The sequence below is a fragment of the Micromys minutus genome, assembly GCF_963924665.1.
Source record: "Micromys minutus genome assembly, chromosome: 1".
NCBI lineage: Eukaryota > Metazoa > Chordata > Mammalia > Rodentia > Muridae > Micromys > Micromys minutus.
In genome coordinates this window covers 212,140,229-212,158,699 of record NC_137969.1, presented here as the reverse complement: position 1 = coordinate 212,158,699, position 18,471 = coordinate 212,140,229, and the positions used below count along the sequence as shown (strand labels likewise).

At 35.9% G+C, this 18,471-nt stretch overlaps 1 protein-coding gene across 2 annotated transcripts in view; it reads left to right on the top strand.

The window, feature by feature from the left end:
* The window catches only part of MDGA2 (MAM domain containing glycosylphosphatidylinositol anchor 2), a gene marked incomplete at both ends in the record, with an annotated part of 768,432 nt that overhangs the window by 422,509 nt on the left and 327,452 nt on the right, over window positions 1-18,471 (top strand). The window lies entirely within an intron of this gene.

The following is an 18,471-nucleotide window of genomic DNA, read 5'->3' as shown; positions in this document are numbered from 1 at the left end:
GAGCATGGGAGATCTTTTCATCTTCTGAGATCTTTGATTTTTTTGGCACTGATTACCCAAGATACAATCTGCAGACCACATGAAGCTCAAGAAGTTGCAAGATTAAAGAGGCGATGCTTCAATTCTTATTTTTCCTTTTTAAAAATTTTATTAAATATTTTCTGTATTTACATTTCATATGTTATACCCTTCCCCTCCCACTCCATCCTCTTCTCCCCTTTAACTTGCTTTTATAAAGGTGCTCCTTCTTCCAATCATTCTCTTTGCTTTAGTGCCTTGGCTGTTGATGATGTTGTTCTTCCCATGAGGGTGCAAACCTTTCAGCTCTTTCAGTCCTTTCTCTAGCTCTTCCATTGGGGTTCACATGTTCAGTCTGATGTTTAGCTGCAAGCATCCTCATCTGTATCTATATGACTCTGGGAGAGCCTCTGAGAAGACATCTATGTCTGGTTCCTGCTAGTAAACATTTCTTTGCATCAACAATAGTGCTTGGGTTTGGTGGCTGCATATGGGGTGATTCTCCAGGTGAGGCAGTCTCTGTAGATCTTTTCTCCAATCCCTGCTCCTCTATTTGATCTTGCATTTCCTCCCCTGTTTTATTCTCCCTTCTAAGAAGGAATGAGGCATCTATATTCTGGTTTTCTTCTTAAAGGAGGGAACAAATATTAACAGGAGAAAATACAGAGACAAAATTTGGAGCAGAGACTGAAGGAAAGGAAATCCAGAGGCTGCAGATATCCATCCCATATACTGTCACCAAACCCCCCAAAAAATGCTAATAGGTACATGCTGTCAGGTGCCTGATATGGTTGTCTCCTGAAAGGCTCTACCAGTGCCTGAGAAATACAGAGTTGGATGTTCTCAACCAACCATTGGACTGAGAATGAAGTCCTCAATGGAGGAGTTAGAAAAATGACTGAAGGAGATGAAAGGGATTACAACCCCACAAGAAGAACAACAATATCAACCAACCAGACCTCTCAGAGCTCCCAGAGACTAAATCACCAACCAAAGAGTACAAATGAAGGGACCCATGGTTCCAGCAATATATGTAACAGAGGATGGCCTTATCAGGAATCAAGGTGAGGAGAAGTCCTTGACCCTGTGAAGGCTCAATACCCCTGTGAAGGCAGGGGTATACCAGGATAGGAAGATGGGAGGGAGTGGGTAGGTGAGAGAACACTCTCATAGAGGCAGAGGGAGGGGGGTGTGATAGTGGTATTCTAAAGAATAAACAGGGAAAGGAGGTAACATTTGAAACAAGTAAATATATGCACATATATATATATATATATATATATATATATATATATATATATGTTAAAAAAATAGAAGTACCTTGTCAGTTTTGTAATACTTTATGTTAGAAATAATCATTTCTTTACATCACTGTGTTCTATTTTGTCCTTATTTATTTATTTATTTATTTATTTATTTATTTACTTTACATCCCTATCATTGCCCTCTTCCTCACCCATCCTCAAACAATCCCTCTCTCATATCTCACACCTTTTCCTCTGTGAGCATGGAGTTTGTCCCTTGGTGTCCCCACACCCTAGCACATCAACTTTCTGCTGGTCTAGGTGCATCTTCTCCCACTGAGGCCAGAAAAGGTGGTCCAGATAGGGGAATGGATTCCATAGACAGGCAACTGTGTCAGGGACAGCCCCAGCCCCAGTTGTTGGGCAAATCATATGAAGATTGAGCTGCACATCTGCTACATATCTGCAGGTGGCCTAGGTTCAGTCAATGTATATTCTTGGGTGTGTATTTCCATCTGAGAACCCTTAAGGATCCAGGTTGGTTGACTTTGTTGGTCTTCCTGTAGAGTCCCCATCCCCTTTGCCTATCTGCTCAATCTTTCTCCCAACTCTTCCATAAACACCGAGAGCTCTGGCCAGTGTTGAGCTGTGGATCTCTTCATCTGCTTCAGTCAGCTTCTGTGAGGAGCCTTGCAGAGGACTGTTATGCCAGGCTCCCATCTATAAGCATAACAGAGTATTAATAGTTTCTGGGACTGGGGTTTGTCTATGGGATGGGTCTCACATTGGGGCAATTATTTGTTGGCTATTCCATCAGTATCTTCTGTGTGAGCAAAGTAATCCAGACCCCAAATGGCATGTATGGTATGTACTCATTTATAAGTGGGTCTTGGTAATAAAGTATAGGATATTTACACTATACTACACAGATCCAAATAAATTAAACAAGAAGGATGCCCAAGCAAGGATTCTTGAATCTCATAAGAAGGGGAAATAAAATAGTCATAGGAAGTATATGGAGGGAGGAAATTGGGTGGGAGAGGGGACTGGGAAAAGTGGGGGATGTTTTGGGATCAGGTGTGGGGAGAAACAGAAGGACAGAGGGAGAGGAGAATGGATAGACATTGAGAGCTGGTAGGTGTGGAGCTTGGGGGCCATTTCTAGGATGTGCCAGAGACCCAGGGATGGGAGTGACTTTAGCTGAGATTCCCAGCTAGCAGTGGGCATATGGATCCTGACATGGCCACCACCTATAGCCAGGCAGGAACCCCCACCCCATTTAGTGGAGGGATAAGGGTATTAACTCACCCACCCTGTTGCTCCTATCTCTTTGTGAGAGAGTAAGTATTTTGTATGGGAGCATATGAGTGTTTTCATGTGTATGTCTCTATGTCTAAATGTGAATGAATGTGTATGTGAGTATAAATGTAGATGAATGTGTGTAAATATATGTATCATACACAAACATGTTTAGAATGCTTTAAGCTTATATATTATGTGTAGGTGTAGTGCATATAATCAGAGCAGAAATCATGGTTCCTAGCAGTCTGGTTTTGGAACAAATAAAACAGCCAGAATTTTATTCATTGTACATAGAAATTTTCAGGTTAAATTTTTATTATGTTGTCAGAAAATTGTAATTCTTACAAAAGCAGAATTAGAAACAGAAGTGCTGTGGTTTCATAACTCATTGCAGACTGATAAAATTTATTAAAAATTTAACCTGCATTATCTAGAGCCATATCCCATCCAGTATTATATTTATTATACTAAATAATTCAGAAGTAACTTATTTCTCTGTAATTTTCCCTGATACCAGCAGAAGACATGAGGATAACCTTTATTTTCAAAGCTCTAATGAACACTGCCTGCTCATAATTGCCACCCTGGATATTCCTTTTTACCCTTTCAAGCTGATGCTTGGACATTCAGGTCAGTCTCTCATGACTCTGGCACCAAATTTCCTGATAATTATGGCAGCTCAGTTGATGCTTTACCTTATTTCTTTTCTGGCCATATTTCCTGCTGCAGGATGCTCTTTCAGTGCCCAAACCTAGCTTGCCCAATTTTCTGGCAAACCTGGCTTCCCCTCTGTAGACTGTCCTCAGTATATTTGAATTTACTTATTAACAACTAATAAAAGGCGATTCTAGTTGAAGGATCCTCATGTGGTTGGTAGCAGTGAAAGGACAGAAACTAGGTCTCAGCAATGCTGAGATCTAAGTTCACGCTCTCTGTGTACCATCTGCATAATATGTTTATTACAACCAGACAATTTATGCTATTATCTGTGTTTTAGCATTTTAATGATTTTATAGCATTATCTGAGAGAACATAGATTTCATTTAAAGTTATGCAAAGTGATATTTACCTTTCTGGTGACTTCATAACATCAAAATTCAGAACAAGATTTTATTTTTAAGACTCACTTTGTCCTAAGTTAGGTTCTGTAGTCTGAACCCTAAGTGGATCTCCTTTCTTTTCTTCTTTCTATTTAAAGATGTCTTATATTGTGCAGTTGTAATAGAATTTAAACATAAGAACAATTAATAATTAATTTATTTGAAAATTCAAAATTATGCTTGACCCATGTCTAGAATTAGTAATTGTTCCAAACAACCATTTTGTGTTTTTCAAAATTATAGCAACATTAGATTATAACAGAGAGATTCTCTTCACAGAGAAATGTTTATCTTCCCAACTTACTTATAGCTAAGTATTTCGATTCAACTATGTTAAATTGCACCTTATCAGAATTTGTAAAAATCACTAGTAGGTATCCTTATATCTTCTTCTTTCTATATTCTAGGTAAGAGATTGGATTAGTTGGTGCATAACTTTTGTCCTCCACTTGAAATCAAACATCACAACAAGAGAAATGTCCCCATAGAAACTAAATTCCCAATTACATAGTGTCATAGAACAATAAAATACACATTGGGAGGCCTAACACATTAGAATCATGTTACCTACCATAGACTATGTTTCCCTTTGTATAAGTACTGTTAGGGCATCTTACTTATTTATAAGTTACTTGTTCCAAGGCTTTAAATACCACAGATCCATGAGTTTTAATTTAAATATTATTGTTGTGATACATATATATATATATACATATACATATACATATGCATACATATATTCATTCTAAGTGCTAGTGGTACAGCACTGAATCACTCATGGATCCATATTCATGTGTTTTATGCCCAGTTTATCCTAAAGGCCACCACCTTTTCTATGGCATCTTCTCATACAAGATATTCCAAGAAAATGACTAAAATACCAGCAAATTCTATTTATCTTGTTGAACATTCAGTAATTTAGGGTAGTGCCCAGTTAACCCGTATTGATTAGAGAAGTTCTATTTGTTCATATATTCATCTCTTCATACATATGGTTGTTAATTTTCTATTTCCTCTATGGACTGCTTTAACTCAGTAATTAGGTTTCTATCCACAAATAGCATTCTATATATTGATTTTACCACAAGGAATTTCTGCTCAAATTTTGTCTTTACACAGTGGTTGTGTTTCCCAGACACCCCTTCAAATATTTTTTATAACGGGGGGGGGGGGCTGGAGAGATGGCTCAGTGGTTGGTTAAGAGCACTGACTGCTTTTCCAGAGGTTCTGAGTTCAATTTTCAGCAACCACATGGTGACTCACAACCATCTATAGTGAGATCTGGCACCGTCTTCTGTCCTGGAGGCGTACATGCAGGCAGAATGCTCTACGCACAATAAACAGGCAGATCTCATAAAACCCATATTTATAATGACACTGAATCAAATCCAGTCATCTGAGCTATCACTCCTTAAAAGTCTTGATAAGGATTTACTTTCCTCTCAGTTATATAATGAATTTAGAGAGTTTTTAAAAGCATAAGAAAACAGATATGTATGGACTCTACTTTGTATACTTATTATCGTTTAGTATCCAAGTATTACCTAACTTCCTAGTTCTGAAAAGACTGATTGGTTTTCTCACTAAAACTGCATTTCTTGATGGTGTTTTTGTATTTTTAAAATTTTGCTCAGTGTCTGTCCTAATCTTTATTTTACTGAAAAGTGGTTTTCTTTATCTTTTACTGTTAAATATGAGTGATTCAGTTTACGTATTTCTCTGACCATTTTAAGCCTGCCTTCAGTTTCAGTGGTGGTTTCTAGCCTTTTATTATTATCATATACAGTTAGTGTATGAAATAATGTGCATATATATATATATATATATGTAGCATATAAAACATGTACAAATGACATAATACAAGTATTGAAGTTTTAATTATTAAATGTTAGTCTACAAAACTGCTTATGTTGTGTCAGGAACTGTCTGTGAACCCCAAAAGACCACCAAGGATCTGAATCTGATGTAATCACATTAGGGTTTCTTTATTCAAGCTTCAGAATGGGAGCCACCACCATTTCTAACATGGGAGATCGGGAGGGGACAGTCCTAAGCTTAGTTTCAGCCAAGCATTTATGGATTCCAGAAAGGAGTATCTATCCTAGTACACATCTGATTAGGAGCCATTATGGCCTTTATCATAACTGGCTGGTGCTGTGATCCAAAACACAAACTTAACTTCTGGTTTCCTCTTGATTGGTGGCTGTTAGGGAGTGAAGTGTCAGGACAGGCTTGTAGGTCCAGATTTGTAGGGCAGTAACCTGGAAACTGGTGCTAGATGCACATCCTATTGGGGGGTAGCCTGGAAACTGGTTCTAGGTGTCTGAATGTTAGTTAACTCAAGTTTAAATTTGGTAATTTTCTCCTGTTGGCTCATTCTCTCACACTTCCTCTCCCTTTCCCTCTCCTCCCCCTCTCCCTCCCCTTCCCCTATATATATATATATAGTGTTATATGTGCCCATATATATGTAAAAACAATTTGAAATGGAGCCAAGAAATAAAAAATGAGGATTTGAAGGGAGGAAAGGGAAAGGAGCAATTATGTAATCATAATCTCAAAAAATAGAAGAACTTATTCTTTTAAATCCTTTTAATTTTTTTATTTACATTCCAAATATTGCCCTCCTTCCCTATTTCCTGTCTAAAAGTTCTTCATTCCATCTCCGCTCCCCTTTCATCAACCCTCCCATCCCCATTTCAACATCCCAAGCATCTCCCTTTTCTAGCGCATCAAGTCTCTACAGGATTAGGTGCGTCCTCTCTCACTGGGACCATAAAAGACAGTCATCTGCCTTATATGTTCTGGGAGCCACTGAACAGCCCATGTATGCTCTTTTGTAAAACAGAATTTCCTAATATCACACTCAAGGAAGTTATACAACAAAACTAAAGGTCAAACAAATTAACAGAGAAATATTCCTTTTTTATCATTTATCATTTTGTTGTTGTTGTTGTTGTTGTTGTTGTTTTCAAAGCAAGATTTCTGTGTGTAACCCTGGCTGTCCTGGAATTTGCTCTGTAAACCAGTTTAGCCTCAAAATCACAAATATCTACCTGCCTCTGGTGTTTTTTTACTTGGCAGAAAATCCGATTTGTTATGAAAGGCTAGCTCACTGTAACACTGAATCAGAGAAACTACATGTCTACTACTGTAGAACTTTGCCTATCGGGAATAGAATACTATAGTCCTAGCATGGGAGGGAAAGTCTGCCTCTGTGCATTGTTCTTGTCTTAGTTAATGTGTGACCTACAACCAAAGGCAGTTCCCAGGACAGTCACACAGTTCCTGGGAGGAAAAAAAAAATCACCTCCAAGAACTTCCAAAACTGAGACTTATGAAGAGTGGGCTAATACCAAACTTGTGAGAAGCATCAAAAGATGCGCTCTTTTTGTATATATAAAGTCTCATTAAAGAGCAAAACCAGGGGATCAGCCCATAAAATATATAATTCTGAATTAAATAATTTTAGTTTGGAATTATTTTAATAGAAAAACAAGAATACAATGACACATATTGCACACACACACACACACACACACACACACACACACCACATAAATATAACCTCCTGAGTCTGCAAAGTACTTAATGTTACTTATAAACATGCTTTCAGGCGTGGTCACATGGCATCAGATAACAAGCTTGTGTGCTTGTCCATGGAGGAGACCGTTGCTCCCACTCCCCGATCTCCTTCCTTACTTGTAATTCTTTGACAAAGGCTGAGGCTTCATGAGCTTGCCCTCTCTGTACAACCACATCTACAGGGTACCCTACTTCAGGTCCTGTTTTGGCAGCCATTCTAGTGAGACTTTGTGGGTGTACTTTCTGAAATTTCTTGGAGAATGTTTCACAGCAAACTCCATATTCCTTTGACTTTTACAATCTTTCAGATGATCCCAGAGTCTTAGGTTCAGAAGTGATGTTGTGGGCGTGTCTATTGGACTCTGTATTTCTGTGTCATAGTTGGTTGTGAACTTTTGTAATGGTCTCTATCAGTTGAAAAGAGACATTTCATACATATGTGGCGAGGACTTCACTTACCTGTGGCTATAGGGACAAATATTTTGAATAGATTTTAGAGGGATGCCAATTTAACACAGTAGTGGTGGTATGTTCTTTTCCTAGACCCTTGACTTCAGTAGCCCTGGGAAGTCAGTTTTGTTTCCAGTCCTACACATTATTGCCCTCTTGTTGGTTCTGTAAATGGGACACAGCACCTGAAGCATATTAAGCCAGTACTCCAAAATTGGCCTCTCTTCTCAGGATTTTTGTATCTTTGCAGTATTTTTTTAAATCTTTTCAGTAGGTTCACTTTATCTGTTCTTAAAAATAAAACAGTAACTTGTAGTGGGACAATTGCTAAGTTAAATTTAGTATATTTACACCTATCCCATTGTTCATAAAATTTTATGAAAAGAATTTTGACATTTTATTCTTGAAGTCTGAGTAGGTTATCATCATTTCTGACTGGGAGACTAAGTTTATTTCCTCTATATTTTATGAATATCTTCAGACAAAATTGCTATGAAAACTTTCATCTGCCTCATGTTCATTTTGTTTCATTTTAGACCCCAACTTTATAATCTTGCTATTCTTTTTTTTTCTGAGTTCCAATATTTATTTCATATATTTGCTTTTTTTAATTGAACTTTTTTAAAAAGACAGATAAATGTACATTAAAGTGTTTTTGCATAAAAGTATATGTATACATTTTTGTTAGTGCTTGATTTTTTAAAGGTTTAATAGTATACATTCAAATCTTACTAGTTACAATGAGCATAAAGTACATGTAAAACAAGATGTAACCTGGAAATAGTCAAAGTTTTCTTGGTGTGAAAAGATTAATGATTTTTTCTTTTTTTATTGCCTTTGATTTTTTTGAACTTCATATAATCTGTGAGTTGGTTCTGGAGTGAGCAGAACTTTCTGGGGTTATTACCCAATTATCAGTAACTTCATATTATGTCTGTATTTTTGTGAATGGATTACCTCACTCAGGATGAGATTATCTAGATGCATCCATTTTCTTAAGAATTTCATAAAGTCATTGCTTCTGATCGCTGAGTAATACTCCAATGTGTAAATATACCACAATTTTTGTATCTATTCATCAACTGAAAGACATCTGGATTCTTTCCAGCTTCTAGCTATTATAAATCGGGCTGCCATGAACATTGTGGTACATGCGCCCTTATTGTATGTTGGAGCATCTTGGGGTATATGCCCAGAAGTGGAACAGCTGTGTCTTAAGGTAGGACGATGTCCAATTTTTTGATGAACTGCCAGAATGATTTCCAGAGTTCCTGTACCAGTTTACAACCCCACCAACAGTGGAGAAGTGTTCCTCTTTCTCCGCATCCTCAACAGCATCTGCAATCATCTGTATTTTTGATCTTAGCCATACTGACTGGTGTGAGGTGGAATCTCAGTGTTGTTTGGATCTTCATTTCCCTGGTGACTAATGATGTTGAGCACTTCCTAACATGCTTCTCAGCCATTCTTTATTCCTCAATGGAGAACTTTTTTGTTTAGCTCTGTACCCCATTTTTAATAGGGTTGTTTGATTCTCTGGTGTCTAACTTCTTGAGTTCTTTCTATACATTGGATATTGGGCCTCTATCAGATGTGGGGTTGGTAAGTACAAGCCATAGATGTTCTGTTCAGGAAATTTTCTCCTGTGCCTATGTGTTCTAAGGTTTTCCTTACTTTACTTCTAATAGTTTCAGTATACCTGGTTTAATGAGGAAATCTTTGACCCACTTACACTGGAGCTTTGTACAAGGAGATAAGAAAGGGTCTATTGTAATTCTTCTGCATGCTGAGTGCCAGTTGGAACAACACCATTTGTTGAAGAGTCTTTTCTTTATCCATTGAATGTTTAGAGTTCCTATGTCAAAAATCAAGTGACCATATATATGAGGGCTCATTTCTGTATCTTCTATTCTATTCCACTGATCCATGTGCCTATCTCTGTACCAGTACCATGCAGTTCTTAACATTGCCTTGTAATATAGCTTGAGGTCAGGGATGGTGGTTCATACAGATATTTTCTTGTTGTTGAGGATGGATTTCAATTATTCTAGGTCTTTTGTTATTCCAGATGAAATTCCACATTGCTCTTTCCAACTCTATGAAGAATTGGGTTGGAATTTTGATGGGAACTGCACTGAATATATAGATTGCTTTTGGTAAGATGGCCATTTTTACAATGTTGATGCTTCCAGTCCATTAGCACAGGACATATTTCCATTTTCTGAGATCTTCCTTGATTTCCTTCTTCAGAGATTTAACGTTCTTGTCATTCAGGTCCTTCACTTGCTTAGTTAGAGTCACACCAAGGCATTTCATATCGTTTGTGACTATTGTGAAGGGTATCTTTCAGCTAATTTCTTCCTCCGCATGTTTGTCCTTTGAGTAGAGGAAGGCTATTGATTTGTTTGAGTTAATTTTATATCTAGCCACTTTGCTGAGCTTGTTTATCAGCTATAGAAGTTTTTGGGGTCATTACTTACACTATCATGTCATCTGCAAACATTGATGTTTTTACTTCTTCCTTTCCAATCTGTAACCATTTGATTTCCGTTTGCTGTCTAATTGCTCCGACCAGGACTTCCAGTACTACCTTGATGAGGTAGGGGGTGAATGGGCAACCTTGTCTAGTCTCTGATTTTAGTGGGAATGCTTCAAGTTTCTCATCATTAGATTTGATGTTGGCTAAGGGTTTGCTGTATATTGCTTTTATTATGTTTAGGTATAGGCCTTGGATGCCTGTGAATGATCATTTTGATGTGTTCTTGAATTCAGTTTGTAAGGATTTTGTTGAATAAATTTCATCAATGATCATGATCATAAGTGAGATTGGTCTGAAGTTCTCTTTTCTTGTAGGGTCTTTGTGTGGTTTTGGAATGAATGTGATTGTGGCATCAAAAATTGAATTAGGTAGTGTTCCATCTGACTCTATTTTGTGTAATAGTTTGGAGAGTATTGGTATAAGATCGTAAATAAATATCTGATAGAGTTCTGCACTGAACCCATCTGGACATGGGCATTTTTTGCTTGGGAAGCTTTTAATGCCTGCTTCTATTTCTTTAGTTGTTATGGGATTATTTAGATGGTTTACCTGGTCCTGGTTTAACTTTAGTATCTTGTATCTGTCTAGGAATTCATCCATTTCCCCAGATTTTCCAGCTATGTTGAGTATAGGCTTTTGTAGTAGGATCTGATAATTTCTTGAATTTCCTCAGATTCAGATGTTATGTCTCCACTTTCAGTTCTGATTTTATTAATTTGGATACTCACTCTTTGCCCTCTTATAAGTCTGGCTAGGGGTTTATCAATCTTGTTAATTTTCTTAAAGAACCAGCTCTTGGTTTTGTTGATCCTTTGAATGTTTTTTTTTTTTTTTTTTTTTTTTTTTTTTTTTTTTTTTGTTTCTATTTAGTCAATTCCTGCACTGTATTTGATTATTTCTTGCCATCTACTGCTCTTGGGTGTATCTGCTTCCTTTAGTTCTAGAGCTTTCAACTGTGCTGTCAAGTTGCTAGTGATTGCTCTCTCCAGTTTCTTTTTGAAAACAGTCAGAGCTATGAGTTTTCCTCTCAATTTTGCTTTCTTTGCATCCCATAGGTTTGGGTATGTTGTGGTTCCATTTTTATTAAATTCTAGAAAATCCTTAATTTATTTCTTTATCTTTTTTGACTATGGTATCTTTTAATAGAGAATTGTTTAGTTTCCCTGTGTATATGACCTTTTTGTTGTCTTTGTTGTTATTAAAGAACAGCCTTAGACAATAGTGGTCTGATAGGATGCATGGGAGTATTTCATCTTCTTATACCTATTGAGACTTGTTTTCTGACTGACTATATGGTCAGTTTTGGAGAAGGTGCGGTGAGGTGCTGAAAAGAAGGTGTATTCTTTTGTTTTGTTTAGGATGAAATTTTCTGTAGATATCTATTAATTCCAATTCGTTCATATCCTCTGCTAGTTTCACTGAGTAGTTGTTCATTTTCTGTTTCTATGATCTGTCCATTAATGAGAGTGGGATGTTGATGTCTAATACTATTATTGTGTGAGGTGCAATATATTTTTGAGCTTTAGTAGGGTTTCTTTTATGAATATGGGTGCTCTTGTATTTGGAGCATATTTGTTAAGGATTGAGTGTTTCTCCTGACAAATTTTCCCTGTAATGAGTAATCTTTTTGATAATTTTTGGTTGAAAATATACTTTATTTGATATTAGAATGGTTACTCCAGCTTGTTTCTTTGGGACGTTTGCTTGGAAGACTTTTTCCCAACCTTTTACTGAGATAGTGTCTGTCTTTGTCTCTGAGATGAGTTTCCTGTATGCAGCAAAATGCTGGATTCTGTTTATGTATCCAGTCTTATAGCCTATGTCTTATTATCAAAGAATTGAGTCCGTTTATTTTAACAGATATTAAGGAATAGTGGTTGCTGATTCCTGTTATTTTTGCTTTGAGAGGTAGAATTGTGTCTGTGTGTATTTCTTCTTTTGGTTTTCTTGCTTAGGTATTTTCTTGTTTTTACTATGATGTAGTTTCCCTCTTTGTATTGGGTTTTCTACCTATAATTTGTTGTAGTGCTGGGTTTGTGGTCAGATATTGTGCAAATTTAGTATTGTCCTGGAATATCTTGGTCTTTCCATTTATGGTGATTGAGAGTTTTGCTGGCTATAGCAGTTTGGGCTGACATTTGTGTTCTCTTAGGGGCTGCATGATGTCTGTCCATGATCTTCTAGCTTTCATAGTCTCTGTTGAATAGTCGGGTATCATTCTGATTGATCTGCCTTTATATGTTACATTACCTTTTTCCTATACTGCTTTTAGTATTCTTTCTTTGCTTTGAGCACTTGGCATTTTGACTATTATGTGTCAGGAGGAATTTCTTTTCTGGTCCACTCTATTTGGAGTTTTCTAAACTTCTTTTATGCTCATAGTCATCTCATTCTTAAGGGTAGGGAAGTTTTCTTCTACGATTTTGTTGAAGATATTTACTGTGCCTCTTAGTTCATATTCTTCACCCTCTTCTATTCCTATTATACTTAGGTTTAGTCTTCTCATTTTGTCCAGGATCTCCTGGACATTTTGGGTTAGGAGCTATTTGGCTTTTGCATCTTCTCTGACTATTTTGTCTATGTTTTCAATATTTTTTTTTTTGGCCCCTGAGATTCTCTCTTCCATCTTTTGTAGTCTGTTGCAGATGCTTGTATCTGTGACTCCTGGTTTGTTTTTTAGGTTTTCTACCTCAAGGGTTGTCTCTTTTAGTGGTTTTTTTTTTTTTTTTTTTTTTTGTATGTTTCAATTTTTTTTCACTGATATAACATAGATTTTATTAATCGCTCAAAGAAATACAATGTTTCATAGAAGTAGATTTTAAATTCAGCAACGTTAATTGAATTGTGGTGGGCCAATCATCTCACAAAGGTTAGTAGCAACACAATCTACTTAACCCCAATCAAATACGCTTTTAGTGGTGCTTTGGTCATAAGCAGACAGTACCAACATCACAGTTGGCAGTGTCACAGAGTCCTTTCTGAAGAGTCTGGTTGTGAGAAGTACTCTGTGGATAATAACTTTATTGTGACAGAACAGTTGTAATCCTCAGATCTGTAGGGATGAAATATGCCTGTAGCTTTGTACTTTAAGTTTTCATTCAGGAATTAAGATACAAAGTTCAGAACGTTCTGACCATGAGGCTAGAACTTTACATAATGATCATTCTTTTTTTTTTTATTTTTTTAAACGACTTTATTTTGCAAAACAAAGATAAATGTAAAGATTTTAAACATTTTTTGCTTAAAATTATACATTTTTGTCAGTACTGTTTTTTCAGACATTAAAATAAATTTTACATAAAACCATGTGAATATGTTTTTTAGTCAGTACTTGATTTTTTTCAAGGGCTTGACAGTATGCATTGAAAATCAATTTTTATTTTAAATTTCTTCTTCAATTTCTTCATCTCTTTGGTTCTGTTTTTCTTTAGTTCTTTGATTTGTTTGAGTGTTTTTCATGTTTCCTCTTCATAAGCTTTTATTTCTTTATACTTTTCTTTCTGTTCTTGTTTAAATATCTCCATCATTATCTTGAAGTATGATTTCAGGTCTGAGTCTTCTTTTTCTGGAGTGTTTGGCATTCTGCTGTTTGCTGTGATGGGAGAGCTGGGTTCTGATGTTGCCTAGTTGTCTTGGTTTCCATTGGTTAAGTTCTTTTGCTTTCCTCTTGCCATCTTGTTCTTTGTGATTATAATTGGTCTTGTTGTCAGTGATTGGTTCCCATCTATCCCGCATCCCTGTATCTCTGCTGTTCCTTGTTGCAAGTGGCCTAAGCATTCGTTCTACACACAAGGGCCTTCTGGGTAGACACCTGAGTCCCAACGGCAGAGTTACTACTCCCTTGAACCAATGGGGCTGGGGGGGGGGGGCACACTTTCCACACACCAGGCTTAGCCCTCTCTGCCCCGGCTGTTCACAGTTCAAACTCACTAGGCCTGTGTCCCTTGATCTCTGCTGTTCCTTTTCCCGGTGGCAAATGGCCTGAGCGTTTGGTCTAATCTTACTATTCTGATTCACTTACTCACTATAGATTATATTTAAAATAGTGTTAAACGCCTCCAGCAAAGTGACTGGTTATAAAATTAATTCAAACAAATCAGTAGTCTTCCCCTACTCAAAGGATAAACAGGACAAGAAAGACATTAGAGAATCGACACCCTTCACAATAGTCACAAAGAATAAAAAAATAACATGGGGTGATCCTAACCAAGCAAGTGAAGGATCTGTATGACAAGAACTTCAAATCTCTGAAGAAGGAAATTGAAGAAAACCTCATAGGTGGAAAGATCTCCCATGCTCATGTATTGGAAGAATCAACATAGTAAAAATGGTCATCTTGCCTAAAGCAATCTACTGGTTCAATGCCATCCTCATCAAAATTTCAACTCAGTTCTTTATAGAGTTAGAAAGACCAATTTGCAAGTTCATTTGGAATAATAAACAACCTAAAATAGCAAAAACTATTCTCAACAATAAAAAGACTTCCAGGGAATCATCATCCCTGACCTCAAACTGTATTACAGATCACTTGTGATAAAAACTGCATGGTATTGGTACAGAGACAGGCAGGTAGATCAATGGAATAGAATTGAAGACCCAGAAATGAATCCACACACCTATGGTCCCTTGATCTTTGACAAAGGAGCTAAAAATATTCAATGGAAAAAGGACAGCTGCTTCAACAAATGGTGCTGGTTCAACTGCCAGTCAGCATGCAGAAGAATGCAAATAAATCTTGTCCTATCTCCTTGTTCAAATCTCAAGTCCAAGTAGATCAAAGATATCCACATTAAACCAGGTACACTGAAACTAAGAGAACAAAACGTGGGGAACAGCTTAGAACACCTGGGCACAGGGGAAATTTTCCTGAACAATAAACAATGGTTTATGCTCTAAAATCAAGAATCGAGAAATAGGACCTAATGAAATTGCAAAGCTTCTGTAAGGCAAAGGACACTGTCAAAAAGACAAAACAGCAGCCTACAGATTGAAAAAGATCTTTACCTATCCCACATCTGATAGAGGGTTAGTATCCAATATATACAAAGAACTCAGGAAGTTAGACTCTAGAGAATCAAGTAATCCTATTAAAATATGAGGTACAGAGCTAAACAAAGAAATCTCAACTGAGGAGTATTGAATGCCTCTGTACTTTTAACAGAAAGTGTTTTCAAGGTGGTGACTTTGAACCTCTCTAGGGTGTCTTGTGATCCTTGATTTTCAGGACAAATGAAATTTTGTTGCTGTGTTGCCCATGCAATGATGGTGCAAAGCAACTGAATGGTGAGCAAATGTCGCTCAAAGGAAAAGCAAGGATATCAACTTACTATAAACCTTTATCCCTGACTGCAATATGCTTACCACAAGACTACAATGCTTTTAAATATATCTGGTAATTCCACAGAAATGAACAATGTTAACTTCCTGAATCTTGAATACTTTACTCTGAAAATCTCTTTAAAAAAAAAAAAGAACTTATTGTTGGCAAAAACTGGTACTCTAAAGAAAAGGAATTAATGTGGTTGTGTTTTTAAATATACTAGCCACTTCATTTTTTTTACTATTTTATTTAAACTGTGTTTACTATTTAAAAGGTGGTGACTCAGTTGTGCATTTTCTCAACATTTTTAGATGAATGTAATGCCCTTTCTTCTCAAAAGATAAAGATATGTGTGTGTGTGTGTGTGTGTGTGTGTGTGTGTGTGTGATTTTATAATGTATAATGTAAAGATATATGATTTAAATATATAACAGTCATAAGAGAAAAATTACAATTTGAGAAAGTTAATATAATGTTTTTCTGACCTTTAAAGGCCCTAATGAAGAGACTGGAGAGAAAACTATTATATGTGTTCTCAATCATATTTTACAATGGTGAAATTTGGTAATAGTAAGTAACATTTCTTAGACAATTATAGCTTAGTGGGTATCAATGACTAATGTACAATGTTAAAAATAATACAAAACGAAAGTTTTATTCAAAGAACAAAAGTGACTGATGGGTCTTCATATAATGGAGCATAGAATGTCTTTCCATATGGTTGTAGATTATACTGTGCAAAAATGCTGAAAACCTACCACGTGTGGAGTTTTAGTTAGGACGGTAGATGATTCTTTGAATAGGCTTTTGCATAATCATGCCTTTCTGACTAATATGTGTGGATTCAGATTTTTTTTGTATGTTTGCAAAAAATCACATCAATAAAAAACAACACCTTGAATTGAAGCCATGCAGGAGCTGATATAAGACTGGACTGATGTGGTTACACTAATCTGATACTAAAGAAAATCATAGCACCCTAAACTTGTCATTCATTTGTTTAGGGAGATGTAATTTTTGATCTTTTATGTTAACATGGCATAGCTTTAACAATATATCTAAAACAGAGATTGTGTAGATTAACAATATCTGTTATTTTAAGAATAAATGAATAAGTAATTACAGTTGATATATATTTTTTGGTATATATGTATATTTACCACATTTTGTTATCTATTTATATGTTGTAGCACATTAAGTTTGTTTCCATCTCCTGACTATTATGAATTCGGTGGCAGCAAATATTCGTGGAGCATGACTTTGAGTCCTTTGGGCATGTGTCAATGAGTGTGGCATGTAGAAGATTTATTTTTAGATTCTTAGGGATCCTACACAGTCATTTCAGGAGGACTGCAGCAATTTTCTCCATACCAAAGTGAACGAGGACTTCTGTTTCTCCATGTCACTATCGTTGTTTTCTTGAGACTTGTTGATCTTTGTCATTCTAACCACAGTCAGATGAAATCACAAACTTAATATTAATTTGCATTGCATACACTCATACATACACAGGGAGATAAGTAGAAAGAGAGAGAGATGCACACATGGACCCACATATATGTATGTATGTATATACACATGTATGTATGTATGTATGTATGTATGTCCTTAGCTACCTATTTATGTACAATAATAGAGAAAAATCGGCTGCCAACTTGAGAATAAGAAGAACTTGGAGGGGGTTTCATTGGGAGGGTACTGTCAAGAAGCTTTAGGCAGGAAGGAGGGTAATGTAATTTTACTTTTAAAACCTGATTTTTAAAGCATCATAAATAAACAGGTAAATAAAGAAGAACAAAATAATTTAGGAACTTCAACAACTTTTAAGGATGTCTAGGTGTTTTGAGTTTTTAAAGAAATATTTTTTGCTTCTCTGTATTTTGATTGCCTCTCTCTACTGATCTCCATCCAGTCTCTCTCACAGACTTCTCCATCTATCTTTATCCATCTGTACTACTAAAGCAAATTTGTCCAAAGAAATTATGTATATTAACATAATTTACAAATAAATCTAGATCATTTTTATCTTGAGTTCAGACCTTTTGTATTCTGAAACAATTTTTCTGCATCGGCTTTAATATAATATTGAAATGTTTTAAAAAACTGCTCTATAGAAACTAGAATTTTAGTGTGTGCTATACCAAAGACAACAGTGTATTTTCTTCAACAGGACAAGAATCTCTACCTAAAACCAAAATCTTCATTCATTCAAATATTCCTTATTTTTTATAATATAGATATTAAAACTTAAATGAAAAGAAAATGCTAGATGTCTCATCAGAAAGATGATGATCATTCCAGTTTGTTCAGCTAAGATAACTAGCAAAATGCTTGGCTATTAATTGTACATTTACTTTCTGAAGTTTTCCATGCATACACAAAGATTTGAATAAATGTTCATTATTTATTTTAGTTTAGTGATCTCTAGGTAACATTGTTATTGCATTTACAGCATAGAATAAACATTATACTTATCTTGATATTTCACATATGTCAAACTGTTTCAAGACAGCTCAATGCCATTCCATTATGGATTTAGTGTACAGTGTGTAGAAGCAACATTACAAAGAGTGACATTATATGGTTTCAAGCTTGAAAACTCCCACTTTAGCTTCTGCCTGTTTCATCATATATATTCCTTTACATATATGAGCAGAGCATTATTTCAATTGGTTGTTTCCAAACCTAAATAATTTTAAAAGATATATGAACAGGAAAGGCAAAGAGAAAACCAGAAACAAGAAGATTTTGTTGTCTATCTTGTAACATTATACAGTATCAGCATGTGGCTTTGTTCAGGTTTCATATATGAAAACACACAAAATTTAAGTTGAATACCACTAGTAATTGCTAGCAACCACAAAATCTGTTGTGCACAGCTGTGTTTAAAAGAATGGCATTGTTTATAATGGA